We start from the raw sequence: 19,560 nt of genomic DNA on the forward strand, positions 1-19,560 counted from the left end.
GGTATTGAGAGCACGTAAGTGAAGAATTTTTAATTTCAAAATATTTATAGAAAGTCGGTTATTGGATTCTTGGAAGTATGTCATACAATTTTTAACGAAATTATGAATTTTTTGCATCGGGTTCCCAGCTAATTTAAAAATATGTAATAATATATTTAAAAAACCATCTTGTATCTATATATATTGTGCATTTAATTCATAAGTTTGCCAATCAATAAAAAAACACAAATATTCCTCAGCAGTGAACAACTTGGTGTAGGTTCCCTTAAGTGAATATACAAAAAGATGTAGAAATGTTTCGTTACTGTCGATAATACCCCAGAGCTGTGCCGGTACATTTGTCCGTCTGCCAGCTTACCGCTGTGGTATCTTGATCATTATAATTGTGGGAGATGAAAACATCAAGATCTTTTTTAACCAATTTACATTTCCTCATGGCTTCTGAGTGAGGACAAAATCTGGCGATTAATTAGAGCTACAGTAGCTAGTTTGCTATGGTGAAGATTAATTTGTAAAAGATGCATTAGTTAGAGTTATATCTGCATCTTCTAGCGAGTCTGTCCACTAGTTCATATCCTGAGGAGCACTCACCTTACTCAAGACTTTTGCAGTCGCTCGAGGAATCCGTTGGATCTTCATCGGCTTCACCCATTTCGTTATCAGAAGTTACATGGTCGATAACGCTGGCATCTGATTTGTATGTCTTCACTTAAACCTGATTGAAGCTTCTTTTTTTTCAACGGCTCAATTGAATTACTTGTTAAAAGCAGCATCGGTGCCCTTTTCGTCTCCACGACCGGTTCTACAACTACTTCTTCAAATGATTTGACGTATTTCCAACCATCTGATTGTAAATTTGGGTTGGAGGCGCTGCGATAGTGTAGCCGGGATCCAGACTCTTGTCCTTGGCCTAGATGGATCCTTCTGTCAACCGCTATTAATTTGTGATATACGGGATATACTTCTCCCACTTCAGCTATAGTGTAGCTATAGCTATAGTGCTACTATTTTCATCTTGCCCTTGATCAACGAACACCCAACGATGGGCCATACCTTAGCTAGAAACTTCCCAACTGTGACAAGACCTAACCATTTTCAGTTAATCCATGGCACAGTCGCAATAACCACCCAGCTCCGTCGGGGAGAGTTAAACGGGGTATATTTTTGGCGACCATATTGCATTTCATAATCTCATCATGTTTGATTTAAAATTTTCTATCAGGTTGCAACTTCTTATTCTTCTTTGAGAAGTCTCCTTTGCGAAAAAAATTATGGACATTTCTCGGTATGATATTTTTTATATTTTTTATAATTAAAAAAATACGGTATTGGTACAATATATGTGTATGTTTAAAATATTTTATTATTAGAAATCTATGATTATATTTATAAAATTAAAACATTCATCGAATCCTTTGTACACAACGTCATTTTCAAGTTTCAATGCACTTGAACCCAATTACAACCGTATTTACATACTCTCTGCACTCTCAGCTATTGCAGATAATATAAACACTGCACGTGCGCTGACTAATCTACATAGATAATGGCAGTTCCTTACTCTTCACATTGACTCTTCATATACATATGTATGCGGTACTCCTATGCAGACCAACTTCCATGCAGATATTTCGCTTTCAACGGCGTCTATACAATTCCCCCACATTACCACTTACTAACGAAGATTTGCAAACAAAGGCTATAAAGGAGAGCCCCATGTAAGTGTGTAACAGTAACAGTACTTTTGGCTAATACATGTATGCACGTATGTGCACGTAGATTGGGTGGTATTTATGTGGTGTGCGGTGTGTGGTTGTGGTTGCTGTGCGCCTCTGCATATTCAAAGGGAAGTTACATTTTCATGAATCGCTGCGCGCGCCTTTCTGGCGACGAAGTTAAAGTAAATCGGCGACGCGCCACGCACAGCTCCACACGTACGTCTATTTATAGCAGAGACTATGCACACGCGTGTACATATGTAAATTACAATTTGAAACGCATTATTCGCGGATCGAACAAAAGCAAACTTGGCGAGCGAAACTAGAAAATTCATACCTATGCGCACACATTTGTATATATTGGCATATAGCATATATCTGCATATATATACATCACAGTGAATATTATAAGGGCATTGCGTGCAATACGGAAATTCAATAAAGAAGCAATTAAATAAGGCTGATATCGTTCAATCGCATACTACATTTGATGATAATATTAAAATTGATTTCATATTTATACAGTGGATAATATTACCGTTTTATTTATTTAATTTTTTTTAGTAGATTGTCACCTGTTGCAATAGTTCCAAGATAAGTAAGGAAGGGCTAACTTCGGGTGTAACCGAACATTTTACACAATGCGACCCATATATTCGGCACAAAGTCCACGAGAAAAACAATAATCACTATATATAATATATGGGGGCTGAGATAATTCCTAGTTGTTACTCATTTTCGCCTCCAAGGTATACTATATACAAGATTACACGTTCACTTAATTTTAGATTAGACTAGATATTTCACATATTAACCGATTTATAACAACCGATTTATAACCGACACACACTATTAGAAACAAAATATTATCTCTGAATCAAATTCAAATTTCTGAGAGATTTAACGATATTTTCGGTGAAAAATTACAACTAGGCACTGAGTTCTTCATGTTCTACTATATCCCGGGTCTTGAAAAGAACGTATCAGATGGAATTCAAAATTTTTGTATAAGAAAAGTAGGCGTGGCTGCGAACCGATTTCTCCCATTTTCAAACTATAGCATTGGGATGCCAAGGAAATGTTACGAAGTGAATTCCCTTGAAATTGTTCGAGTAATCTCTATGATATGTTTTTTGATCCATATGTGGGCCACGCCCATTTAAAATTTTGTGTAAAAATTTGAGTGCAGCTCTTCTGTACCATCTTTCAAATGAAGGTCTCTGGTGCTTTTCCTAACTGAATAACTGAGTAGTTATGTTGCACCTTTGTATGGGAGATAGGGGTTGAGGAAATCGGATTATTCCTCCATTTTCAGACAGTATAAGGAAATGACTTTAGAGAGTTTGGTTGATATAGTTTTAGTAGTTGAAGAGATATGTACAAGAATTTATTAGGCTGGGCCACGCCCACTTTCTCAAAAAAAAATAATAATATGACCCTTCCTAGTGCGATACTTTTTACCACATTAGGTGTTACAAACAACCGTTATATGAACAAAACCATTATACTATCTTTGCATGTTGCGAGAGTATAAAAATGTAAGGAACTTAACTCAAAGTGGAACAAAGCATACAAGCCCCTATATCATTTATGACAACAAGTGTTTTGAGAGATAACAATGTCATTATGTGTCTCTAAAAGTGCAGTATTATTGTGTTAAAAAATTACAAAATTTACTAAAATGTTCCCTTTGCATATTGCACGCCTCAATCGCAAAAGCACACAATGATATTACAACCCGACAAGTGAGGACTTCCCGCCCAACCAGTAATCCGCTTGTTCGCACTGGGACGTCAACAAAATACCATAGTTGATAAAACTTTAATTTTGAACAATTAAAAGTGCAACGCGGCGACCCGACAGCAATTTACTTATAACTAACATAATCAACGCGTTCGCTTAGCATGTCATTAATTTGTTGTTATTACGCTTGTTCACAGCCAACAGCGCCGCGACAGCACAAATGGTCCTGCCGGCGACGGACGGACGAACTGAGTGGCCCGCAACCACGGCAGTCAAGGCGGTCGGTGTAACAAAGTTTTTCCGCTTCACGCAGTGTTTCTTGCGAAAGCTGAGAGGGGGGCAGAGGTGGTGGATGAAAAGTTATGAAGTTGGTCGACTGGTCGGCTGGTCTCACCGCTATTAGTAGCTGAAACTGTGACTTTACACAAAATGTAAAATTTTCAATCTCACAAAGCGTGGCACGTAGTAGTTGGCTCATTTAGTAGTGCGAGCATTCAATTGCAGTTAGTTATGTTTAAAATAAATGAATGAGCTTTAATGAGTACGCACTCATAAATTCGAAAAATTGAGAGAGCCTACTAGCGACTGCTTTCGTTACAGCATCAGGGTTCAAAGAACTTCTAGACCATTTAGTCGTACCTTTAAGTGCTGACTAGTTTCCAATTTAAAGTCTCTATATGCGACAAGAATTCGTTTTTGGTTTTATTCTTCTATTGACGTCTAAGCTGTATAGCAGCATTCTCCTAAGGTAATTTAAACTCTGTCAAAAATATACCACATATGAGTTTGTATTACTTCTAGTTTAAGTTGACTTCAAATTAAATTCCGTTAGTATCACTTTCCCTACTTCTATTTGCTCTGCTGTAAAAATGCAGATTACATGTATGGATGTACGTTTGGCAGATGGCCAATAAACCGAGTTACTGTGTAGCATAGTCACCAACATTGACACTTTAACCAGTTCTGTGCAGCATTTTGCTTCTTGCCCCGAAGTCTTATGTAACTCCTAGCGGTTTTAGCCACTACTTTCAACAGACTTCTCTCCACTTATTACAACACGCCATCGAACTGCCTTTGGTGGCAAATGGTTGCGGTTGACTTCCGCCCTCCACTGTCAAAACAGTCAAGCTGTATTTAGCACGCAATGCGGCGAAAATGTGCCGCTGAAAACGGTGAAAAATCATCCAACAAGTATACATAAATATGCCTTAGAGAGTCTGCTAGGAGCGCGTGGATTATGAAAATATGTGTACTAACTTTCAATAGATACTCAGAAATGATATTTATACAAAGAGAATAATCTGCAATCTTTTCGTTTCTGTTATAGGTTAAGGAAGCTATTTTTGTCGATTTTCTTGTCACATCCACCATGACAGCGTGGTAATTACTGTGGATATTTTAGTTCAACGTATGCTCTAAAATAAATAGACTATGGATTTAAGAATACCACAAAGAGGAGAGTATTACAAGAACCTCAGCCTGACTTGGAATGATTAGTGAAGATCTCCCTACTCAGTACGTGAGTTTTATCAAAAAAGTCTCTAGGAACTCAACCTTGTAGTTTAATTCTAAAGAACTATCCTATCCAGCAAATATTATCGTTACTTGACTTACTTCCTCTTTTGATGATAAAAATAGTAATTCAGTCACTTCATAATAGTAAACTTCTAAATGCATTTCTTTATTCGAAATGGTCTTTCATCTGCACTCATTAGCCAACGTATACCAGAAGTTGTAAAATATTCTACTAAGAACCAATAGACATGTATATTCAAAATTCAGCTTCAACTAGAGCTTAAAAACGTTTTAGATGATTTGTAAATGCACCTAAATAGATCTCTTTGCTATCTGTATTTCGAAACTATAAAAGATCTAAGTAAAAATATCAAAAACTTTGATAGATCGTTTTCAACGCTCCGCAGTATAGTTCAGGAGTTAAAAGTATATAATTTTATTAGCGTATGTAGTAACGAAAAATATCAAGTGATTTAAGAATCGCGAACTCGTTCTTTTATAATAAAGACCAAACCTAACATCACTTTGCTATCAAGTATTCAAAATATAATTATTTGAAGCCATATATTATGTTAATAATAATTGGCCTGAACTTGGGTTTTCTTTAAGGGAATTGGACTTAATTATCATCAATGTATTCCATCCTTATGGCTCAGTTGAATTTTGAATGTTAAGTTCTGCCTACGAAAGTCTATAAATTGGTTGAGAATTACAAAAATATCGATGAGTGAAATTATAAGATAAAAGATTTAATTACATGTGTTGCACGTTAGAGTCTCGGCACGATTTATGAGATCACAATTTCGCAAACTATTAACTGGATCGATTAACAATTTTTTTTAAATTAGCCCCTGCATCACTTAATGTATAATGACAATAAAGCAATAAGAGCCTCAGAGGCCTTATCGAAAGAAAAATATTGAGCAACTGATCTCAAGCAATAGTATTCAACTAACTTCCAGTCGGGTCGCTTTGTAAAGTATTTGTAAGCTTACATATATTTATATTTACCAAGTAGATATATATTGGCAATTGTTTTTGTTGTTCGCCATTGTTGTCGGCCATCCGCCGACAGCATTATTTTAGCGGCTCCTTAGTGTTGCCGACAATGGCGGAAATTAAATGTCATCGATATTTACTGGTTGCCAACAGCGCAGCAGGCGCAAAATAGTTTGAATTTAGTCTAACTTTGTGTATATATAAGCGCGTATATATTGCGCCGCGTAAACGCACTTCGCTTTTCCAACCTTTTTTCTAATTTTCCAACTTGTTGCTTTTGCGAGTTACAACCAGAAGTTTAGCGACGGAAAATTTTGTGGTCGGAAACTCTGCGGTTGCAGGTAAAGGAAGTGTGTGGCGGAGGAGTATTGTTTTTGAGATGCTGTTGGCCTTCTCAAAATGAATTGCAAATTTATTTAAGCTGACAATTTTAGTACATATACAAAGAAGCATAATGCAGATTTTAAGGAACTATCCGTTTTGGAGAACTAATATCTGACTTCCGAGAAGTAAATCATTTTATGTTCAAAAGGCTCTCTATTTCAACGTCAGTCTGGTCCGAGTTCTTCTTCTACTACGAAACCTAATTCAATGTATTTTCGAATTTGAAGAAAGCTGCTTAAAATGTTAAGCCAAATTTTGTAGCAAGTAATTCACTGAATCTACTTCAGATGCTTAGTGTTATGATAGGCCTTAATCGCGTACTGCTGAGAGTTTTCAGTTACATTTGGACAGCTATTCGGAATGATACAAACCCAAAAACAATGCCTATGCGTCTACTTCTCTTAGTAAGCCCTCCCTCGGCTTCATCGTTCCATCGTCTGCGCTATTCACCGTTGCCAATGTTCTGAGGACCATAAATCTTGCGCAAAATTTTCCTCCCGAAAACTCCTAGTGTCGTCTCATCTGATGTTGACATCGTCCATGCTTCTGCACCATAAAGCTGGAAGGGAATGATAAGCGACTTGTAGAGTTTGATTTTGGTTCGTCGAGAGAGGACTTTACTTTTCAATTGCCTACCCAGTCCAAAGTAGCACCTGTTGGCAAGAGTGATTCTGCTCTGCATTTCGAGGCCGACATTGTTCGTGTTGTTGATGCTGGTTCCCAGGTATACGAAAATATCTACGACTTCGAAGTTATGACTGTCAACAGTGACGTGGGAGCCAAGACGCGAGTGCGCCGACTGTTTGCTTGATGACAGGAGATATTTCGTCTTGTCCGCATTCACCACCAGACCCATACGCTTCGCTTCCTTATCCAGCCTGGAAAAAGCAGAACAAACGGTGCGGTTGTTGCTTTCGATGATATCAATATCATCGGCGTACGCCAGCAGCTGTACACTCTTATAGAAGATTGTATCTTCTCTGTTTAGCTCTGCGGATCATACTATTTTTTCCAGCATCAGCTTAAAGAAGTCACACGATAGTGAGTCAACTTGTCTGAAACCTCGTTTGGTATCGAACGGCTCGGAGACGTCCTTCCCAATCATGACGAAGCTTTTGATGTTGATCAACGTCAACTTACACAGGCGTATTAGTGCAGGGATACCAAATTTAGACATCGCGGAATAATGGCAGCTCTTTTTCGTGCTGTCGCTTTCCATACTCTTTACAAAAAGGAACTGGAAGATGTGCATGAGTTGCTGACTAAATCGCCAACATATCTCAAAATAATATACAATGATAGACACGTGGCATGTCACCACTAAACTCAATTAATGCAAAAGCTATTAAATTAATTGCAGCGTAGCTTTATAGCTATTTATGAGCTTCGAACATAAAATAAACTAAATAACAGTGTTTTTTATAGATAATTGAAATTTAAACGTAGTAATTATTTGAAAAATTCAACTTTTTGTCGGAAAAGGCGTTGCCACCGTGTGCAGTAAGTGCGTCGAGGCACGCAAAATATTAAGTAGCCTAACTGCATTTTGAGGTAATTAAAAATACAACAATTAAAATGTACCGTCACACGATTTAGGATTTTGCGTAAACTTACATGCGCCTATGGTTTGTTGGGGAAGTAATCGGAGACTTGTTTTGCAGCTTATGAAAAATTGTGACTAACATTTACATTTAGTACACATTCAAAACTGTGTGTGCAACAGAATTTAAAGAGTTTAATAACAAAGATTTTAAATTTTTGTGAACTTCTATTCAGTTTTTGTCCCCAAAAAACTGTATTGTACTTGATACCAAGTTTTTTTCGACGTACTTTACCGAAATTTTAGAATCGGTTTATTGTTCGGTTTCCATCCCCGCGATATTTGAGATCGGAGACTTTTTAACCGCCGTGCTAGATCACTAACAAGAACTTAAAACAAGTATGGAACATTACTCTCGCAATTTATTTATTTAATTTCATTAACATAACACACAATTTGACCCACGTATTCGTCATATACATATATATATGGTATAAAGTCCATTGAAAGTTGAAAACCTTAATATTAGGTACATGAGAGCTAGGGGAAGTGATGACCCGATTTCACTCAATTTTGGCACGGAGACATATTATTAGAAGAAAACAAGTAAGGAAGGGCTAAGTTCGGGTGTAACCGAACATTTTATACTCTCGCAATTTAATGATGTAATTTTATAAAGATAACACAAGTCGACCCATATATTTGGTATAAAGTTCAATAGAATAACGAAAATCATCATAAATAGTATATGGGGACTGAGGTAATTCCTAAACCGATTTCACTCGTTTTCACCACCAAGATACAATGTATCGAAGACTATACGCTCACTTAATTTAATATGACTTATAATTAGGTATATGGGATCTGAGGGAAGTTATGACCCGATTTTTACCATTTCAGGTACAGAGAGAAACTGTTATAAGAAAAAAATTCAGAGGGAATGAATTACATTAAAATATCTGAGGGATTTACCTATATTTTCGGTGAAAAATTAACCTTAGGCACTGAGTTCTTCATGTTTGATATCAGGGGCCTTGAAAAGTCATGGTCCGATTTTGACAATTTTTCCACAAGTGATGTCACAGCTCAAATACAGTATTTGTGTAAAGTTTTATTCTGCTGGCTTCATTGGTTCCTTATGAATACATTATAAAGTGAACGAATCAGATGGAATTCAAAATTGAGTTATAAGGGAAGTAGACGTAGTTGTGGACCGATTTCGCCCATATTCCACCCGCGTCATCATCCATTTCCATTTTGTAAAAAAATCTCAGTGCAGCTTCCTTCTGCCATTTCTCATGTAAAATTTGGTGTTTCTGACGTTTTTCGTTAGTGAGTTAACCCACTTTTAGTAATTTTCAACCTAACCTTTGTATGGAAGGTGGGCGTGGTTATTATCCGATTTCTTTCATTTTTGGACTGTATAAGGAAATGGCTAAAAGAAACGACTGCAGAAAGTTTGGTTTATATCGCTTTATTGGTTTGCGAGTTATATACAAAAAACCTATTTGGGGGCGGGGTCACGCCCACTTTTCCAAAAAAGTTACATCCAAATGTGCCCCTCCCTAATGGGATCCTGTGTTCCAAATTTCATTTTCATAACTTTATTTATGGCTTAGTTATGACACTGTATAGGTTTTCGGTTTCCACCATTTTGTGGGCGTGGCAGTGGACCGCAACCTCCTCAGGGTGCCAAGGAACATGTGTTCCAAGTTTCATTAAGATATCTTAATTTTTACTCAAGTTTTTTTTTTTTTTTTCAATATTTCTTTATTTATTGAATCTGCTTTGTTTAAAGCCTAACAATAAGTATTAAAATCTTAAATCTATTTACAACTAAGTAAGCTCAAGAATGTGTTTGAGCTTTTTGGCAGAACGTTGCTCTTTAGTAGGCAGGTAGATCTCTTCTTTTTAAACGAGTTTGATTGGAATGTACCAAGGCGTTTGCCAATGGGTTTGGATGTTCACGAAGTTTAGAAATATATTTCTTTCTGCTGTCCTCTATTTCCTTCTTTACCATAGGAATATCAAGATCCTTATGGATATTTTCATTACACATGTACCATGGTGAACCCGTTATTGTTCTAAGCATTTTAGATTGGAATCTCTGAATTATATCAATGTTGGTTGCACAGGTCGTACCCCACAGTTGAATACCATACATCCAAATTGGTTTTATGATTGCATTGTATAACAGGACTTTGTTGTCTAGGCTAAGTTTAGAATTTTTGTTTAGAAGCCAATTTAAATTTGCTGCTCTTAACTTCATGCAAGTTACTTTACTCGCTATATGTTTCCGCCACGTAAGCCTTCGATCCAGGTGACTCAAGTTATCGACGGACAGACATCCGGATTTAAAATCCACTCGTCATCCTGATCATTTATGTATATATAACCCCATATCTAACTCTTATATTTCTTGGTGACACAAACAACCGTTATGTGAACAAATCTGTGCAACAGGTTGCGAGAGTATAAATATTCCTTCTGAATTTCTTCAAAATATCTGAGCGACCTACCTAAATTTTCGGTCGACTCCTGAAAGTTTCGTTGATGTAGCTTTAATAGCTTACGAGATATGTACAAAAAATTTAGTAGGGGGCGGGGTCACACCCATCTTCCCAAACAAAAAATTACATGCAAATATGCCCCTTCCAGGTACGATCCTTTATGCCAAATTTCACTTTCATAGCTTAATTGATGACTTAGTTATAGCTCTTTATAGGTTTTGGAGTGTCACCATTTTGTGGGCGTGGCAGTGGTCCTTCTTAACCTTCTTATGGTGTCAAGAAATACGTGTACCAAGTTTCATCAAGATATCTAAATGTTTACTCAAGTTACAGCTTGCACAAACGGACGGACAGGCAGACATCCTGGTTCTCGTCACCCTGATCACTTTGGTATATACAACCCTATAGTTTTAAGACTTACAAACAACCGTTATGTGAACAAAACTATGATACCCTCTCTTAGCAACTTTATTGATAGAGTATAACAATAAATATAACTGAAAACGTGAAATTGTGGTTAAAGACATTTTTTGTAATTTGTGGAAATTATAAAAAAAGTATCAGTTGTTAGTTGACACGTATTAATTCCCCTTATTTATTACTGAAAGTTCAAAAACTGGCTGTTTTAACAGACAATTATATCGCTAAATGAAGTTTGAATAGGTTATTTTTTCTATTAAACATTCGGTGTCTAATAATTTTTAACCAAGACTTAATATATACCTATTTCTACCATAGCGGGTCAATTGACCCGACTGTATGTTTCATGCTTGAATGTATGAAATATGGATGTTAGAAAGGAAATAAAAACATAAATTAAATTTATTATAATTAAACAAAATAGTATGTTGAGCATTTCTATTACAAAAGCAAAAAATAACAAGTAAGGAAGGGCTAAGTTCGGGTGCAACCGAACATTTTATACTCTCGCAATTTATATATTTAACTTTATTTATATTATATAATACACAATTTGACCCACATATTTGTCATATATATTGTATAAAGTCCATTGAAAGTTGGAAACCATAATATTAGGTTAGAAGCACCGAGGTCCTCGTGTTCGATATATGGGGCCTTAAAAACCTATGGTCCGATTTCGGCGATTTTTAGAATGGGGCTGCCACACTATAAACGTAGTATTTGTGCAAAGTTCTGCACCGATATCTTCACTAGTACTTACTTTATATATTGTAAAGTAAACGATTCAGATTGTCTTCAAAGTTCTGTTATATAGAAAGTAGGCGTGGTTGTGAATCGATTTGGCCTATTTTCACAACATATCATTGGGATGCAAGGAAACTATTACAAACCAAGTTTCATTGAAATCGGTGGAGTAGTTCCTGAGATATGGTTTTTGACCCATAAGTGGGCGACGCCACGCCCATTTTCCATTTTGTAAAAAAATCTGAGTGCAGCTTTCATCTGCCAATTCTTATGTGGAATTTAGTGTTTCCGACGTTTTTCGTTAGTGAGTTAACCCACTTTTAGTAATTTTCAACCTAACTTTTATATGGGAGGTGGGCGTGGTTATGATCTGATTTCTTTCATTTTTGGACTGCATTAGGAAGTAGCTAAAAAAAAGGACTTCAGAAAGTTTGGTTTATATAGCTCTATTGGTTTGCGAGATATATACAAAAAACTTAGTAGGGGCGGGGCCACGCCTACTTCCCCAAAAAAAATTACATCCAAATATGCCCCTTCATAGTGCGATCCTTCTTACCAAATTTAATTTCCATAGCTTTATTTATGGCTTAGTTATGGCACTTTATGTGTTTTCGGTTTTCGCCATTTTGTGAGCGTGGTAGTGGTCCGATTTTGCTCATTTTCGAAAGCAACCTTCCTATGGTGCCAAGAAATAAGTGTGCCAAGTTTCATTAAGATATCTTAATTTTTACTCAAGTTACAGCTTGCACAGACGGACGGACGGACGGACGGACAGACAGACATTCGGATTTGAACTCCACTCTTCACCCAGATCACTTTGGTATATATAACCCTATATCTAACTCGTTTAGTTTTGGGTGTTACAAACAACCGTTATGTGAACAAAACTATAATACTCTCTTTAGCAACATTTGTTGCGAGGGTATAAACATTTTTAATTCATAGTTCATCGCAGTTTTTACATATAAGTGTTTCCATTATACATTTTCCGCAAACATATTTTTTACATTTAGAGCAAATTTTGTTGGTTTTGTTTTCTTTACAGTATCCTATTTGACATCTCATACGTTTATAAGCATCTGTAGTAGACTTACTGCCTTCCCTAAATAAAAGCGTTGGCGGAACGTTTTTTAACGCTCAGCGTTAACGTCGATGCGCCATCCCTAAATAAAAGCAGCAACTTTACGTCAAATATGAAACTGTTTAATTGAATTGTTGTTGTGAAATTTTATTGTACAGAGAAACTTCGTTTTTCGCAGCCAACTTTACTTCGGAACGCTCTGTCAAAATAGAAAATTTCAACCGCTCAGCGTCGCCGTCGCGTTATTTCGGTATGCGCCACACAAATTGTATGGGCTTGAGAATTTTTTGACAGTCATTTGCCGCTGACGCTTTTATTTAGGGAAGGCAGTTAGGCAACGATCCTTTCGTATTTTTTCCTGTTTTGGTTGTTCACGGGCTTCTCGAAAATCGGCGCTAAGTTCTTCTGCTAGCTTGAGTAAAAAATCTTGTCTCGAGATATTTTCTCCTGTCGTTTGCTTGTACAAAATCCAGGCATTTATGCCAGCTAAATCGAGGATATTGAAAAAAACTTGGAGAGGCTGACTTTTTTTATCAAAACGAATAAATATAAGAATTTCGGTAAAATTATTTCTGCTCATAGTTTCAATCTAAAATTTGATATTTTCTTGAAATTATTCTGAGCTATTTTCGTTAAATTACTTTACGCAACAGTCTATGGAAGAATGTGCAACTTACTGACTACAAATATGACTCGATAATCTTATAAAACAGAAAAATTCTCTCCGGATCAAATGACCCGTTGTGGTAGATATCGGTATACAACAAGGATTAATTACTTAGAAAAAGTCATGAAGTGAAATGTGCAAACACAATAAAATTATACGTGCATTTTCAATGCAAAAGTTCAAAATGGGTCATTTGACCCGTTATGGTATGTTTAGTGTTAAATGTCCAAAAATTAGTACTTTGTCTGATCTGGCAACAATTCAAATTGTTTTAAAAAACGCTAATTGCATCACTTCACATCACTTTATCCATGGTTTAACCATTAAAAAAGACGCCTACAGGAGGATTTTTCAAAATTAAAATTATTTTCGAAGATAAGGTATTTTTCTGGTACGTTATCTAAACTGTCTCGGCTTGATGCGAGGCATCATCTTTTCAAAACGATGCCCATGATTACTCATTTTCTACTGGATCGATTTAACCTGTATTTTTCTGAGTCTTCAATATGTATGTATGTGATTGGCGTTGCAACCGTTTAGCCGGTTATAGCCGAATCGACGATAGTGCGCCACCTCTCTCTCTCCTTCGCAGTTCGGCGCCAGTTGGAGATCCCAAGTGGAACCAGGTCGCTCTCCACCTGGTCCCTCCAACGGAGTGGAGGCCTTCCCCTTCCTCGGCTTCCTCCGGCGGGTACTGCATCGAACACTTTCAGGGCTGGAGTGTTTTCGTCCATTCGGACAACATGACCTAGCCAGCGTAGCCGCTGTCTTTTTATTCGCTGAACTATGTCTATGTCGTCGAATAACACATACAGCTCATCGTTCCATCGTCTGCGGTATTCGCCGTTGCCAATGTTCTGAGGACCATAAATCTTGCGCAAAATTTTCCTCTCGAAAACTCCTAATGTCGTCTCATCTGATGTTGACATCGTCCAAGCTTCTGCACCGTAAAGCAGGACGGGAATGATAAGCGACTTGTAGAGCTTGATTTTGGTTCGTCGAGAGAGGACTTTACTGTTCAATTGCCTACTCAGTCCAAAGAAGCACCTGTTGGCAAGAGTTATTCTGCGCTGGATTTCGAGGCTGACATTGTTCGTGTTGTTGATGCTGGTTCCCAGGTATACGAAATTATCTACGACCTCGAAGTTATGACTGTCAACAGTGACGTGGGAGCCAAGACGCGAATGCGCCGACTGTTTGTTTGATGACAGGAGATATTTCGTCTTGTCCTCATTCACCTCCAGACCCATTCGCTTCGCCTCCTTATCCATGCGGGAAAAAGCAGAACAAACGGCGCGGTTGTTGCTTCCGATGATATCAATATCATCGGCGTACGCCAGGAGCTGTACACTCTTGTAGAAGATTGTACCTTCTCGGTTTAGTTCTGCAGCTCTTATAATTTTCTCCAGCATCAGGTTAAAGAAGTCGCACGATAGTGAGTCACCTTGTCTGAAACCTCGTTTGGTATCGAACGGCTCGGAGAGCCGTATTAGTTTTGCGGGGATACCAAATTCAGACATAGCGGCATAAAGGCAACTCCTTTTCGTGCTTCGAAAGCAGCTTTAAAGTCGACAAAGAGATGGTGTGTGTCGATCCTCTTTTCACGGGTCTTCTCCAAGATTTGGCGCATGGTGAATATCTGGTCAGTTGTCGATTTTCCAGGTCTAAAGCCACACTGATAAGGTCCAATCAGTTTGTTGACGGTGGGCTTTAGTCTTTCACACAGTACGCTCGATAGAACCTTGGATGCGATATTTAGGAGGCTGATCCCACGGTAATTGGCGCAGATTGTGGGATCTCCCTTTTTATGGATTGGGCAGAGCACACTGAGATTCCAATCGTCAGGCATGCTTTCTTCCGACCATATTCTGCAAAGAAGCTGATGCATGCACCTTATCAGTTTTTCGCCGCCGTATTTGAATAGTTCTGCCGGTAATCTATCGGCCCCCGCTGCTTTGTTGTTGATACATATATTCTAAGATTCTCTTAAAATATCAATCTTTTAGCTTTCCTGATATACAAAATGTTTATTAAAATAGGACCCAAGTATGGCACAATAAATTCTACACATTTCAGAAATTATTAAAAAAATCTTCTTTTTCTCTCTCCCCCTCTTTACTTTAAAAATAAATGTCGTCTAATATTTCTTTAAACAAATCTCTATAGCCAGAATTCTGGTTAAAAATTATTCCAAATACTTAAATCTTACATGAACAGTGACATACACAAAATCATTTGGAGTCCATTTCCTGATGAAACTGTGTGTTAGAGTATTTCACTCAAGTAAAATTCAGGTATACTTATATAACAAACATATTGCATAACTATTAGTTAGTATGTCCTGCCAAAATATTCACCTTTAGCTCACTTAAGTCGCATTTAGACTCCGATTCAACTAATGAAATCGTAATGGCACTCAAAAAGGCGAATTAAAAACAAAAATTGGCAAATACAGAAAGGCAAGCAAATGTAACCTGTTAAGATTACATTGAGATTGTGAAAGACAGAAAAAATGAGATTTGAAGGCATTTAAAGGCTGTGTATGCTCAATGTCTCAACGCTTATGTATTGAACATACAAACTGAACATTTAAGAAACACATACGGACGCGCACACGAACATACCTATCACACGTTAGGCCAATCATTTTCAGATTGCAAAGTCGGCCTTGATTCGCAAGCATATCCTACAACGCATTGCACCTACCGCTTTAGACTTGCTCACATTTATGTATGTTTACTCTGTAGCACTTCGTGTCTGTTAGTTGAGCCACACACGCGCCAATGTTGTGTCTGTTTTAAAGTGGACATTCACGTGTAGTTACTTGAGGTCATTTTCTTCTTTCATTTCTCTTTCCATCAACTTTCGCTGAACAGTTTTGCCTTAAGTGTTGGCCTAACTTAGTTTGCCAAAACATTTCAAGTCGTCGGCATGATAGCTTTGCATCAGTTTATATAACTAAACTCAACGCTGTTCTGCTCACTTAAGCAATTTGATACAATTGTGCCATGTATGTAATCTGCAGTGAGATTAACTAGTTACAAACTACTTTTCAACTGGTATGTATTACAACCCGAACTCTTCTGGCCACTGTCTATTTACATTTAAGAAATAGGAACTTTACTTGAGCTCGTTTCTCTTGTCGTCTTGTGATTGATTGATTATAAAAGATATAGTGGTTTATACCAGTTTTTGTTTGATTCGACAATTCATACTTGAATAACACAATAATTGCCATAAGTTGCTATTTTTCTGGCTAGTTGAATTAAAAGCAATAAATTATATTCTTAAATCAGTCAATTTTCTAACTAGGTTACTACAAAATGGGGCACTTCGTATATAGACTTATGCAAAGCCCAAAATGAAGTACAGCGGTTGAAAGGCAGAAAAAAGCACACAGTTATCTAGTTGCATTCATTCATATATAGTATATCAATATGTTTCTATATTATAAAACGTTTTGTAAATATCCTGTAAGAAGAAAGCCGCTGTAAATTTCGGACACGCGACAAGTGAAATAAATTAGCCAAACACTCTAACTCACCTCATGTGAAAACTAAATGTTGGAAAACCAGCTAGATGGTACAGAATTATATAAATACTTACAGCCAACCTCAGCAACCAAAAATGGAAATGCACTTTAACTTCCACACACTTTGGCATGTAAAAAGGCTATAACTTTTATTTTGGTTATAAAATGCAAACCGTATAATTATTGGGCCAGTATCTTTATTATTAGCAATACATTAAATGCCACTGAAATATGTTGGCAGTTAAATCATATGACAACTTGAAGTGACGAAACGCTCAACATTATTCCTTAATCTCAGTAAATTGTTTGTAGTTAATCGGTAACTAAGGTGTTAACAACTTTAAAGTCGAGTAACATACTATTAGTCATATTTATTATATAGGGGATCTCTTCTCGTCGAAACCATGAACATTTAAATATATGAGCAATTTTGAACTCCGTAGACGAGTTTTTTTAAATAATTTTCTTATAAAACGTCAAGGAAATTGATAACAGTATACAATTTTTTTAATTCTGCTATAACTTCTTCCACAGAATAATTTTTGAGATTGTATTTCATATCGTAACATCTGTATACAAATAACATTTTTTCAGTTCTAATAGCATCAAATAACGTCGCATAATTGTAAAAGTATCTTCTTTTGGAATATTGATTGGATAAGTACATGTATTTTTATACCTTTCCCTATATCATACATGGCGTGCAGGATGTTTTCATTAATTTGTTGCGACATCGTTTATTTTGTTTTAATTTTTCCGAGACCAATTTAAGAATGAAAACTTCGAAACGGTGTGAAATCTCTTTAAAATTGGTGAACATTTCAGTTCACTTTTTATTGTGGCTATTCCGCTCATGGGAATACAATTTTATAATAACGAAGACATTTTACTGTCATTACAAATAATTTTGTCTCTATTTGTTCTTAAGAATCAATGACTTTGGCAAGCTCAGGATATTGTAGAACCTTATAATCGAGCCTATATAATTTTCGAATTTATTTTTTACAAATTCGAACTTATTTATTCTAATTTTCGAATTTGTGTAGAATAATTTTTGTAAATTTTAATTTCAGACTTACCGTTAGTTGATTGTAGTCGATCCAAGACTCGAACTTTTTTCTTTGTTTGAATGTATGTTTATTTTTATTTTGTTGTTTTATTTTGGTGTTTTAATTAATGTTACTAATCACGTTAAACCGCGCAATCTTTCATTTTATCTTCATTAGCTAGTTTAAATTAACTGTAAGACATAAACTAGTTGATAGATAGGCCTAACAAAGCTGCTAAATACTATTCTAGCTTTTCGTACGTAATGTCGTTTAGTTAAAGGAATAAATAAAGTGTACTTTAAAACCTAAGTAATTTTATACAAAAAAATTAGTAAAATGTTTACAATATTTAAAGAATAATAACAAAAATGTGGTAAGAAAAACTTTTCGATTTATATCCCATATAATTTTGAACTTTCGAAAGTATTTTTTGAAATTACTTAACAATAGCTCTTTTCAGTCACACCTATAGACTTAGTACCAACAATGCTAGTTAATAAGAAAAATATTTTTTTTAAACCTGTTGATTAATCAAAATTTTTTCGCTGACATACAATTATGTAAGCTTACATGTATAATAAATATATAAATCATCAATATTGAAATTCAAATATCTAGAAATAAAATTTTTCTAATAAGTAATAAACTAAAAAATATAGTGGAAAGTACTAAACGAAATTTTTATACTCTCGCAACAAAAGCTGCTAAGAGAGTATTATAGTTTTGTCCACATAAAGGTTGTTTGTAAGTCCTAAAACTAAACGAGAATAGGGTTATATATACCAAAATGATCAGGGAGACGAGTAAAGTTCAAATGCGGATGTCTGTCTGTCCGTCCGTCCGTCTGTCCGTCTGTCCGTCCGTGCAAGCTGTAACTTGAGTAAAAATTGAGATATCTTAATGAAACTTGGAACACGTGTTCCTTGGCGCCATAAGAAGGTTAAGTTCGAAGATGGGCGGAATCGGACCACTGCCACGCCCGCAAAATGGCGATAACCAAAAAGGCATAAAGAGCCACTAAACCATAAATAAAGTTATGAAAATAAAATTTGGAACATAGGATCGCACTATGAAGGGGCATATTTGGATGCAATTTTTTTGGGGAAGTGGGCGTGGCCCCGCCCCCTACTAAGTTTTTTGTACATATCTCGCAAACCAATAGAGCTATATAAATCAAACTTTCTGCAGTCGTTTTTTTTTAGCCACTTCCTAATACAGTCCAAAAATGTAAGAAATCGGATAATAACCACGCCCACCTCCCATACAAAAGTTAGGTTGAAAATTACTAAAAGTGGGTTAACTCACTGACGAAAAACGTCAGAAACACTAAATTTCACATAAGAAATGGCAGATGAAAGCTGCACTCAGATTTTTTTACAAAATGGAAAATGGGCGTGGCGCCGCTCACTTATGGGTTAAAAACCATATCTCAGGAACTACTCGACCGATTTCAATGAAACTTGGTTTGTAATAGTTTCCTTATATCCAAATGATATGTTGTGAAAATAGGCCCAATCGCTTCACAACCGCGCCTACTTCCTATATACCGGAACTTTGAAGACTATCTGAATCGTTTACTTTACAATATATAAAGTAAGCACTAGTGAAGATATCGGTGCAGAGCTTTGCACAAATACTATGTTAATAGTGTGGCA

The 19,560-nt window shown here is 36.4% G+C and overlaps 1 protein-coding gene across 1 annotated transcript in view; it reads right to left on the reverse strand.

Annotated features, from left to right (window-relative positions):
* Positions 1 to 18,140, reverse strand: part of LOC128919730 (sex determination protein fruitless-like) — a 73,939-nt gene extending 55,799 nt beyond the window's left edge. The window contains exon 1 of the mRNA XM_011195268.3: positions 17,936 to 18,140. The gene's annotated coding sequence lies outside the window, so the exon portion shown is untranslated. The remainder of the gene's footprint in view (positions 1 to 17,935) is intronic.
* Between the last annotated feature and the right edge of the window lie 1,420 nt (positions 18,141 to 19,560).

Source organism: Zeugodacus cucurbitae, chromosome 2 (genome assembly GCF_028554725.1).
Source record: "Zeugodacus cucurbitae isolate PBARC_wt_2022May chromosome 2, idZeuCucr1.2, whole genome shotgun sequence".
NCBI classification, from domain to species: domain Eukaryota; kingdom Metazoa; phylum Arthropoda; class Insecta; order Diptera; family Tephritidae; genus Zeugodacus; species Zeugodacus cucurbitae.